The sequence below is a fragment of the Ursus arctos genome, unplaced genomic scaffold (genome assembly GCF_023065955.2).
Source record: "Ursus arctos isolate Adak ecotype North America unplaced genomic scaffold, UrsArc2.0 scaffold_29, whole genome shotgun sequence".
In the NCBI taxonomy this organism is placed as follows: Eukaryota; Metazoa; Chordata; class Mammalia; order Carnivora; family Ursidae; genus Ursus; species Ursus arctos.
In genome coordinates, this window is record NW_026622974.1 from 36,394,339 (window position 1) to 36,406,993 (window position 12,655).

A 12,655-nucleotide genomic window follows, 5' to 3' on the forward strand; every position below is an offset into this window, starting at 1 on the left:
TTTTTTAATTGGGTTATTTGGTTTTTTGGTGTTGAGTTGTATGAGTTCTGTATATATTCTGGATATTAACCGCTTATCAGATATATCATTTGCAAACATCTTCTCTCATTCAGGGAGTTGTCTTTTTTGTTTTGATGATCGTTTCCTTTACAGTGAAAAAACTTTTTATTTTGGTGTAGTCCATTAATAGTTTAATTTTGCTTTTTCTTTCTTTACTAAAGGAAACGTATATAGAAAAATGTTTCTATAGCTGATGTCAGAGAAATTACTGCCTATGTTTTCTTCTAGGAATTTTATGGTTTCAGGTCTCTCATTTAGGTCTTTAATCAGTCAATTTTGAGTTTATTTTGTGTATGATGTAAGAAAGTGGTCCAGTTTCATTCTTTTGCATAAAGCTGTCCAGTTCTCCCAGCACCATTTGGAGAGACTAAAATACTCTCCCATCTTGACTCAATGAAAACAACTTTTCAAAATTCCACATGAGATTCATTTACTTCATGAAAAGAGTTGACTATCTTTAAAATCACCCTTCCAGACAGCAGGTCTAACTACAGAGTTTATGCTCCATTCATTTGTGGCACTTACTCTTTTTATTAGTCTTATCTCCCTAAGTACTATAGATTGAATATTCCACGAGGTCAAGGATTATTTATTTACTGCCTTTCTAAGTTTCCTGGCTGTTCAACACAATGTACATTTAAAATAAGATTGATTTGCCAACGAATCCTCATAGAATTATCTGCCAATTTTTTTTTTGCCATTTAAAATACATTCTTGCCCAGAATTTTGTCATTTTTTTCATTCATTCATCCACGCATTTGTTCACTCAATAAGTAATTATTAAATGCTTATCAAGCTCTAGGCATTGGTCTAGGCCCTTGGGACATACATGAATACTGCCTAGTCTTCTTCCCTCAAGAGCTCCCAGCCTTGCTTATGATACAAAATGATACGTAATTAAAGGACCACTGTGCTATAAAGAAGCCAGTCACTAACTGAGTAAAAAGATCAGGAAAAGTCATAGAGAAGGTGGCCCAGAGAAAGAGTCCTCATTTATGCATACGAATTCTTCATATGAACCATGTCAGGGGTGTATTCCAGGCAGAGCGAAGAATATACAGTAACATCATGTGTTCAGCCATGGGGCACAGAAGGCAAGTAACTGGTGGTGGGAAATGAAGTTAGTGAGGTAGGCAGTGGGCAGAATCATGAAGAATTCTGGAAGCCAGACAGAGGAGCTGAAATTGGTTCCTTGAGATAAAGGAGTGTATTGTCAATAACTTTTGAGCTAGAGAGCGACGGGATTTGCTCTTTTCCACTCAGTCCACCTTTTGATCACTAGCATCATTAGCTGAATTACACTTGTCCTAACGTGCAGTTACTTATTCTAGTCTGCACTGAGCTAGGCAAGTCACACGTCCTTCTTTTCCAAAGGAAAACTGTCTAATAGCTGCTTCTTAAACAGCATGTCAGGGAATAGTCAGCGTCAGGACGGAAACTCTGTTACATTTTCCCTATTTAATTCCCTCTAGTTGACCCATAAGCCACAAGGGAGCAGAGACCCTGTCTGATTTGTTGACCCCTGTATCCCAGCATCTACGGCAATGCTGGCTCATAGAAAGTAACCAATGACTATGTGTTGAGTAAGTGAATACATTCATGAATAAACCTGAGTCAAGACTGGATCATTTTAGGGGCGCCTGGATGGCTCAGTTGGTTAAGCGCCTGACTCTTGATTTTGGCTCAGGTCATAATCTCAGGGTCATGAGATTGAGCCCCATGTCAGGCTCTGTGCTGAGTGTGGAGCCTGCTTAAGATTCTCTCTCTCCCTCTGCCCTTCCCCACCCCATCTCATGCTCTCTCTCTTAAAAAAAAAAAAAAAAAAAAAAAAAGGATCATTTTGGAGCAAAAGATCTCTTTTTATCAGGCACAAATATAGGTCTCCAACAGGTAACAAATCTGGTTTTGGTTTCTTTTCAACCCCTACTTTACCGCAAAATATAGCGTAGTTGGTATTTTGTCATCTGCCCTGTAGGTCCTGGCCATTGTGAATAGAAGAGAGAAGTCCCCAAGGAAGCTGGTTTGGTAACTACCTAAGTTCTGTTTGTTTTTCCCCAGATCTCCATTGATGGCCAGGCAGATGCTATCAGACCTATTAACCTTAAATGTCCTCTTCTATCCCATTTTCCCTGACCCAAGGCTCCTTCCTTTGTTATTTACCCTTTTGTCCAAATAAGCATTCTTAATTCCCTCAGATTCTTTAATTACTTCAGATGCAAATGAAGACACTAGGGCCAAGTTCTTAAACCTCAGAAGTTTCTCTCACTATATTGACTTTTAGAAGTAGTTACATAGATTTTTTAAAAGATTTTATTTATTCATTTGAGAGAGAGCACACGAGCAGTGGGGAGAGGTAAAGGGAGATGCAGACTCCCCATTGAGTAGGGAGCTAGGTGTGGGACTCGATCTCAGGACATGGAGATCATGACCTGAGCCAAAGGCAGACACTTAACTATCTGAGCCACTCAGGCGCCCCGTTACATAGATTTAATAAACATTGTAAGATTGTCAAAAATATTCTTGAGTCAGATTATAGTCTGACCTGCTAAACTTTGAAATCAATAGCTTCTGGGAGGTGGGGAAGAAAGGAAATAAATCCAACTCTTAGAAGTCTCCACTCTTAGATGTCCCCTTTGTGACATGAAACAGGTTTGGATTAAGAGAAAAGAGTCTTTGTGGGCCTGGCTGTGTTTGTTCAAAGCTTTTCTTAATCTTCACTTCGTCTGCCTCTTCCTCATTCTGTCCCACACCATACCACATCTTCAGCTTCTAGACTTTTCTGACTCCCCCCTTCCCTCCCCTACTTTTGTCTTTGATCTCTTCTCTTCCTATTGGTGGTTGACTTCAAAATCTTCAACCTGGCTTGGACCAACTTGTTTCCGCACTATGGATTTTGTCATCCAATAAATATTCACCAATACAGACTAGGCATCTCAATTTGTCTACACATTCTGTTCAGTATCTAGTACAATGGCACTATATAGAGATGAAAACAAACAAATTAAACGCATAAAACTGGGCCGATGCCCTCTAACTAAAACTGATAGTACCTGATGGACTTTTGACTCATCTTGTGGGGTTGTTGACAAATTGCTTGGCAGGACCTGGGGAAAGAAACAGCCATCAAAATCAGCCCCATCTTCTGAGAGTCCTTGATAGAATGCCATTTGTTGAAGACAGTTAGCCTAGATTTCCAATTCTACTTTTTATCCGAAAGATTTGATTCACCTTATTTTATACACATATTTCCTTCCTATGATAATTCTAACAGTAGATACCTGAGACTTTCTATTTGAATACTAATTCCTTCTTAGTAAACGTAACATTAATGAAGATAGTTTGAAGACTGTGGCACACTTGTTAGGATGCTCTTAAGTTGGTATCGCATGTAAAATTGCCAATGTATACCTTGATTTGTCATTTCAAAGGTGGGTATAACGTTTCCATTACCTATTGTTATCAATCAAAATCATATTTTTTAAGGATGGGTGATTGACGTAAATGTGCAGTCAATGACACAGATTTTATCTTTTGGACAAGCTTATTTGGACCCTTCTAGAGGAACTTACAGACTTATGTTCTTTAGCACCTTGATCTAATCAACTAAAGTAAACATTTAGTAAAATTTTCCTCCTCAAGCCATTATCCTCCCATATTAAAGAAATTATGGAGTTTACAAAACAGAAGAAGGAGGAGGAGGAGAAAAAAAGAGTCTCTTTGGTATTCCTACCATCCAGAGAAAAAATTGTTTACATTTAGGTATATATCTTTTACGTCATTTCTCTAGGCATAGTTATATATTTTTTCTTTTCAGAAAATTGGATCATGTAATAAATATTGCTTTATACCCTGCTTTTTTTCACCTACCAATATATCATGTATATCTTTATGTCATAAACCAGAGGTCAGCATGCAATTTTTATAAAGGACCAGATAGAAAATATTTTAAGTTTTGCAGGCATTGTGGCCTCTGTCTCAACTCTTCTTTGTAGGGCAAATGCAGCCATAGACAATATATAAATGCATGGGCATGGCTATGTTCCAATAAAACTTTATTTACAAAAGCAGTTGCTAGACATTTGGCCTGAGGGCCATAATTTACCAACCTCTGTCAAAAACAAGTCTTCTGAAGCATCATTTAAAATGGGGGGGGCACCTGGGTGGCTCAGCTGTTAAGCATCTGCCTTTGGCTCAGGTTATGATCCCAGGGTCCTGGGATCGAGCCCTGCATTGGGCTCCCTACTCCATGGGGAGCCTGCTTCTCCCTCTCACACTCCCCTTGCTTGTGCTTCCCCCTCATTGTCTCTCTCCGTCAAATAAAAAATAAAATCTTTAAAAAATAAAAAAATAAAAAATAAATAAAATGGCTAGATGGTATTTTTCCCTACCAGCCCCCAAATCCAGAGTACCCACATAGGTTGCCATTTCAATGATGCATCACCTTCATTCTTGATTCCCTGTACCCTCTGACTCCTCTACCTATCTATTGACCCAGTCCTGGATTATCTACTTCCTTTGCAAATACCTTCCTTTGCCTTATCTTCTTTCTTTGCTTTCTTCTCTTCTCCTGAATAGTAAGTACTGCCAGGAGAATTAAAGGAGAAAAGAGTAGGAAACCTCAACTCAGCACTCTCCATACTCTCTGTTTAGCTCCTTATCACATTTCTCACATTTCCTTTACACACTTTTCTAAGATCTCACTACCTCATTAAATCGGACACTCACTTTCCTGACTCTCTTTGCAAGTGGGTTTGTCCCATCCCTTCAGGGAGGACTGAGATTATGTGATATGTATCAACTTCTCTCTACCCCAAACAACTACATATTAATAGAGTGTTTTCATGTACATCACTCGCCTGCTCTTCAAAGCTCCGCGTAGACTAACCCTTCCACCTGCGGCAATAATCCTGTCCCTTGCACCAGCTTCACGATCCTTCTCCATCACTTAGCACTCTGTTTTACCTCTTCCATCCCTAATTATCCTTATTTTCCTTTGTCTAAAGGCACATCCTCAACTTAAAAAACAAACATACAAACAAATAAAACCCTTATAAAATAAGAGAAGACATTCTCAGCCCCCATTTTAAGTGGCTATTCCTTTCTCCCATCCCTGCCTCCACACCTCCTACTGACTCCCACCACCACCTCTCTATAAAATGTCCTTCAAAAGGCCCGAGTGATCTTTTTTCATCACTCCTTTCCTCCACATGAGCACTTTCTCAATGCTTTTTATTCCTAAGGCTCCAGTGTGTCTGTATTCTCTTGACTTTTAAATTCTCTGAGCACTCCTTTTGTTCTCATTTTAGGATTCCTCTACTTATTCCTGCCCCCTGGTTGAAGCTGTTTCCAAAAGTCTGCATCCATTCTTCTCTTTCTGAAAACTTTCTTCTGTTAATATTATTCAATCACAACCCTTCTGTTCTCAGGCAGCAAAGGTCTCTCAGGTCTAGTTCTCCAGCTCCCTGTTTAAGTCTGTGAATCACAGCACAATGAACAATTCTGCAAACCTAGCAACTAAACTATCGTCAGTTGTCTGCATTTGTCTTCCTTATGAGGTACTTCTAATACTTGTTACCTATCATTCACTAACTGCTTTACAAACATTATCTCAGTTATTTCTCACAATCGTAAGCAGTAAGAATTACCTCATTTTATAGAGAGGGAAACAGAGGTTCAGAAACCTTGTCTGGAAATTGTCCAAAGGATATACATCAAGAAGTTCTACTAAATTTCTCAATAAGAGGAGCCAGAGTCTGTGGCATTTGATCCTTGATCCACTTCCTTATCCCTTCCCATCTGGTTATTACTAAAGCTCTATCTTAGTAATAGAGTAATAACTTAGTAATTACTCCACTTCAGACAGGTATTGCCAAAAATATGCCTCCCTTTCACTTCCAGTTTGGGGCTAGGTTTCACTTTGGGAAGCATAGGCTGCTGGTGTTTCTCATCCCCTCCCCCAGCTCCACATTGTAGAAGCTTTATGTCGGGTAGGTGCAGCTAAAAAGATGACATCTCCTCTCCCTCACCCAATGTTGTCTCTTGGGGGCAGAAGCTCTAATTTATGCACAGTAAGTGGGTAAGAATTCTGCCCGGGAAGAAAGGAAGGCCATAAGGACAAAGAGCTCTACAGTTCTGCCTGGGGGAATGAGTCTTATTTGGAATAGAGCATGGAGAACTCCATGCCTAAGGACATCGTTAAAAACAATAGATATTTTTGTGTAAGCAACTAAATAGAGGTTGATAGCTCCTTGATATAAGCAAATGGCAGCACAGTTAGAAATTAAACAGCCAAGGGGTGCCTAGGTGGCTCGGTCATTAAGCATCTGCCTTCAGCTCAGGGTGTAATTCCAGGGTCCTGGGATCAAGCCCCGCATCGGGCTCCCTGCTTCGCTGGGAGCCTGCTTCTTCCTCTCCACTCCCCCTGCTTGTGTTCCCTCTCTCGCTGGCTGTCTCTCTCTCTGTGTCAAATAGATAAATAAATAAAATCTTTAAAAAAAAAAAGAAAAGAAAAAGAAATTTAACAGCCAAGGAACAGTCAAGAATTCTCCTGGGTTCACAATCCACTATGAGGATCAGGAAGACTGAGTGTGTGTGCTAGACTACACTCACGTGGGAGCAATTACAGCAGATACACATTTGAAAGCATTCCCTAAGCCTTGCACAGGCCTGTTTACACAGGGCCAAAGCCTCACTGGCACAGGAGTTTAAATACAACTTCTGACCAACAACTGACTGAACAATAAGCTACTCTGATCCAGCTGCAACTACTAAGAAGCCAGCATTAAAAAAAAAAAAAAATACAGTTATCCCTGGCAATCTGGAACATTGTGTGTATGACCAAAGTTCCATACTTTCAGAAATGATAAGGATGGGAAAACCTGAACTACTAATCTGTGGCCATATGGAGAACAATGTAAACTCTCTGAACTGCAATAGAAATCTCCAAGCCACACACACACATATATAATGGTAAATGGTAAAAATCTAACTGGCTGAGGGGCTTAAGTATGACCTTTGACCAATAAGTGGCTTGTTCCAGGGGCAATCACTAAGTAGTTAAGCTAAAAGATAAAAATAATTTTTTTTTAAAATCTGAACAGGGAAATAACAGGGTGCACACTGCAGGAGAAATAGACTTCACAGATTATTTAGCCAAGTCACTAAACAAGTGACCAAAATGACTGTCTTAGTCTATCTCGACTGCTATAACAAAAAAAGAAAAACTTACAGACCAGGTGGTTTATAAACAACAGAAATTCATCTATCACAGCTCTGGAGGCTGGGAAGTCTAAGAATGAGGCATTGGTAAATTCGGTATCTGCTGAGAGCCCTCCTTCTGGTTCATAGATGACCATCTTCTTGCTGTGTCCTCACATGGAAAAAGGGTGAAGGAACTTTTATAAGGGGTCTCTTTTAGAAGGGCATTAATCTCATTCATGACAGGGCCATCCTCATGACCTGATCATCTCCCAAGGCACCACCTCCAAATACTATTACATTGGGGATTAGGTTTCAACATATGAATTTTGGGTGAACACAAATATTTATTCTATAACAATGACCAAGAAAGCAACAATGATCCTGGGGAGGGGGGCAGGGGGAGAATTGGTATTCAGAGTTGCTGTGATAAATAATTTAAAATGCCCAGTTTAAAAAAATTTTTTTATTTATTTATTTTAGAGAGGGAGAGAGTTTGTGAGCCAAGGGAGGGGCAGAGGGAGAGAGAGACTCCTCAAGCAGACTCCCCACTGAGCACAGAGCCCAATGTGGAGCTTGATCCCAGGACCCTGAGATCATGACCTGAGCCAAAATCAAGAGTCTGTTGCTTAACCAGCTGAGCCACCCAGGTGACCCCAAAATGCCCAGCTTTTAACAAAAATTAAGAGATATGCAAAGATGCAGAATATTGTGACCCATATACAGGAAAAATAGAAAACAGGTAATAGAAACTACCTTACCAGGTAATAGATGTAGCAGATGAAAAACTTTGAAGCAGCTATTAACAGTATTTAAAGAACTAAATAAAATCAAGATTAAAGAATAAAAGTAAAATATGATTATAATATCTTATAAAATAGAGAACAGTAATAAAAATAGAAATTATAAAAAAGAATAAAATTGAAATCTGGAGTTGAAAAGTTCAATAATCAAAATGAATAATTTACTAGTGGGACTCAACTGTATATTTAAGCTGGCAAAAAAAATCAATAAGCAAACTTGAAGATAAGTCAATAGAGATTAAGTAAAGTAAAACAAAAAGAAAAGAATGAATAAAAATGAAGAGCACTTCAGAAAAACATGGAACACCATTAGGTACATCAAATACATGTGATGGGAGTACCAAGAAAAGAGAGAGAGAGAGAAAGGGACACAAAAATTATTTTAAAGAATAATGGTTGAAAACTTCCCATTAATCTGCAAAACAAAGAAGCTCAATGAACTCCAAATAGGATAAAAGCAAGAAGCTCTACACCTAAACATGTTATAGTACAAAATGTTTAAATGTAAAAAGAACTTCTTAAAAGAACAAGAGAAAAACTACGCAGCACATGTGGGCGAACTCAATAACAATTGACTTGTCCATAAAAACAATGCAAACCAGAAGGAAGTGGAATGACATATTCAAAGAGCTGAAAGAAAAAGGTTGTTAACTAAGAATCTTATATAAAGCAAACTACTTTTAAAAAATAAAGTGAAATAAAAATTTTCCAAGATATACAAAACTGAGAGAATTTATTGCTAGCAGACCTTCCTTATAAGAAATACTAAGTGAAGTTCTTCAAGCTGAAAGCAAGTGACAACTGACAGAAATTCACATAAAAAAAAAAAGAAGTATCAGTAAAAATAATTATGTAGGTGATTGTGAAAGAATAATTACATATTTCTTTTCTTCTTCTCTTAATTGATTTAAGACATAATTCTATAGAACAATATGCATATAATTGTATCTCTGGTCATATATTTGGCAATAACAACACAAAGGAGGAAGATGGGAACAAAGTTACACCAGAATAAGGGAATGGCATAAGATGGTAACTCTAATGCACAGGAAGAAAAAAAGAGAACCAGGACAAGTAAATAAGAAAGTTAATACATTAAACTTAGTGAATATATATGTGTTGTTTTTTTCTCTCAGGTGTTTAAAGAGACATAAGATTATATAAAATAATTATATCAATGTATATTGAATCTATAACATATGTAAACATAATAGGCATTAAAATAATAGCACAAAAAGTGGGGGAAGGAGGGAATGTAGCTATATGGGAGTCAAGTTTCTATATTTCACTGGAACTAACGCAATATAAATCTGAAACACATTTGATAAATTATATATTATAAGCCCTAGAACAAGAATTAAGAAAAGAATTCAAGAAATAAAACCGAAAGTTCACTAAAGGAAATAAATGTTACACTTGAAAATATCCACATAAAACAAAAGAAAGCAATAAAGGAGTAGAGAGGGGGGAAAAAGATTGAAACATACAGAAGATCAAAGGCAACATGGCAGATGTAAATCCAATCTTATAAAAAAAATAACATTAGGGTTCTGGTTCAAGATGGCAAGGTAGGAAGATCCTAAACTTCACTCCTGTGGACACACCTAATCTATAGCCACATACATAACAATTTTTTCTGGGAGGGGGGACCTCCAAGAACTAGCTGTGTGAATCCTGCACATTGGGCAAGCAAGAAAAAACCCACATCAAAGTGGATAGGAGAGGCTGAGACACAGTCTCATCCTAAACCACACTCCCTACACAACAACCCAGAATCAGGAAGGAACTCACAACCCAGAGATTTTTCCTTGAGGACTGAAGGGTTTGAACCCTACTTCTGATATCCTAACTTTTAAGACCTGCATCTGAGAGACTAACCCCCAAAACTTTGAAAGCCAATGGAACTTGAGTCCAGGAGGCCTATTAGGCTATAGTGAGCCGAGAAACAATTCTTAAAGGGCTCACTTACATAGACTTAGCCATCCCAGGACCCAGTGCAGAAGCAGCCAGCAGAAAAGCACCCCAACTTTCTGTGAAAGAGGCTTATTTGCTTATCTTAAAGCATCAAGCTGAGGGGCAGGAATCTAATTTAACATACATCTGGAGGCTTGCTTAAGTACTCCCCCAAAACAGAGGCCAATGGACACCATCTTTGTGTTCTCCCTCTGCCTCACACTAAGTTACTGGTGTCTCCCAGAAAGGAGTCTGTATACTTGTCTAAGACCTGATTTTTTGCAACTGCCACCCAGGGGACACCTCTAGATAGCCTGGGTCTAGTGGCCAGCAGGGTTAATACTTGTAAGTCCTAAGGACTCTAACAAATAGAGAAAGAGTTCTTAGCTGACTTATCCTCGCAGCAGGGTAGAGAAGCAACAGACTGAAGCACCCAGGCTTCCTGTGAAAGAGGCCCATTTGTTTACTTCTTTTGTTTGGGATCTCACCTTATGTATTCACTTATCTAGTATTTGATTTCTTTTAGTATCCTTTGTAATCGAAAGAAAGAAAGAAAGAAAGAAAGAAAGAAAGAAAGAAAGAAAGAAGAGAGAGAGGAAGGGGAAAGGGAAGGGGAAGGGAAGGAAGGGAAGGGAAGGGAAGGGAAGGGAAGGGAAGGGAAGGGAAGGGAAGGGAGGGAAGGAAGGAAGGAAGGAAGGAAGGAAGGAAGGAAGGAAGGAAGGAAGGAAGGGAAGGGAAGGGAAGGGAAGGGAAGGGAAGGGAAGGGAAGGGAAGGGAAGGGAAGGGAAGGGAAGGGAAGGGAAGGGAAGGAAAGGAAAGGAAAGGAAGAAAGAAAGAGAAAATGTGGTGTGTGTGTATATATATATATATATATATATATATATATATATATATACAACAGAACGTTATTCAGGCTTTAAAAAAAGGAAAATCCTGTTAATTGTGACAACATGAATGAATCTGGAGGGCATTATGCTAAGTGAAATAAGCCAGACAGAGATAGACGAATACTGCATAGTATCACATTTATGTAGAATGTTTTTTTCCCAAAAAGTCAAACTCATAGAAACAGATTATAAAAGTGGTTTGCAGGGGATAGGGAATGGAGGAAGTAGGTAGAGATTAATAAAATGGTATAAACTTACAATTTAAGATGAATAAGTTCTGAAGATCTAATTATAATATACTGACTATATTTGATAGCATTGTACTATATAATTTCAATTTGCTCAGAGAGAACTTAAATGTCCTCACAAAAAAAAAAAACATATATATGTGTATGAGGTGATGGGTGTTAATTAACTTGATGGTGGAAATCCTTTCACAATGTGTATGTATATCAAATCATCATATACATGTGTGTAGAGAGATATTATATATACTATAATATGCATATTATATAATATATTACAATTAAAATTACATATCTGCCAATTATAAAGCTGAAAAGAAAGATTCTACTGTATTTTTCCATATTTTAGATTCAAAGATTCAAATCACCATATATATGTGTGTGTATATATGTATTATATATATTATATAATATATATTAGAATTAACATTATGTATTTGCCAATTACACCTTAATAAAGCTGAAAAAAGATCCTATTATATTTTTTCCATACTTTAGATTCAAAGATATAAATAGATTGAAAGTTAAAAAATGAAAATAGATGTAGTATGTAAACAATGATAAAAGAGCTGGAACATCTATACTGATTTCTGAAGCTTTGCACAGTGGCAGTATCGTAGCCAATGAGGTTTATCCAAGGCACGATTAATGCTAACTGATTTCTGAAAAAATAGTCTTTAAAACAAAACAAAACAAAACAAAAATGTTACTAGGCATATAGAGGGACATTTAATAATAACAAAAGGGTCAATCCATTAGGAAGATACAAAAATGAGAATCTACATACACTAACAAGAAGAAAGCCCCAAAATACACGAGGCAAAAACTGTCAGAGTCTAAGGGAGGAACAGATAATTCCTGAATAATTATTGGAAACATCAACACCTCAGTTTCAATAATGATAGAACAACCAGGCAGAATATCAACAAGGAAATAAAGGGCTTCAACACTGTAACAAGAGACCTAACAGACATTTATAGAACACTCCATCCAATAGTAGCAGAATACATATATTTCTTAAATATGTCTGAACATTTTCTAGGATAGCCCATATGTTAAGCCCTTAAAAAGCCTCAATAAATTTGATAGTATTGAAATTATACAATGCATGTTCTCCAACTACAATGATATGAAATTAGAAATCAATAACAAAAAAGTAATCAATCAAAAAAGAAAGAAATTTACAAATATGTGTAAATTAAACAACACACTCCCTACTAACCCATGGGACAAAGAAGAAATCACAAGGGAAATCAGAAAATACTTTGAGGTGATTTAAAATAAAGACACAATAAACCAAAAGTTTATGGGATGCAGCTAAAGCAATGCTCAGAGGGAAAATTATGGGTAAATTCCTATATTAAAAAAGAATGTCTCAAATGAGTAACTTAGCTTTCCACCTTATAAAGTCAGAAAAGAAGAAGAAAAAACCTAAAGCAAGCATAATAATGGACATAATAAAGTTCATACTAGAAGCAAATGAAACACAGAATATAAAAACTAAGCAAAT

The 12,655-nt window shown here is 37.4% G+C and overlaps 1 pseudogene; it reads left to right on the top strand.

Moving 5' to 3' along the window:
- Positions 1-11,739: 11,739 nt before the first annotated feature.
- LOC130542019 (U4 spliceosomal RNA) lies at positions 11,740-11,853 on the top strand (annotated as a pseudogene).
- Positions 11,854-12,655: the final 802 nt, after the last annotated feature.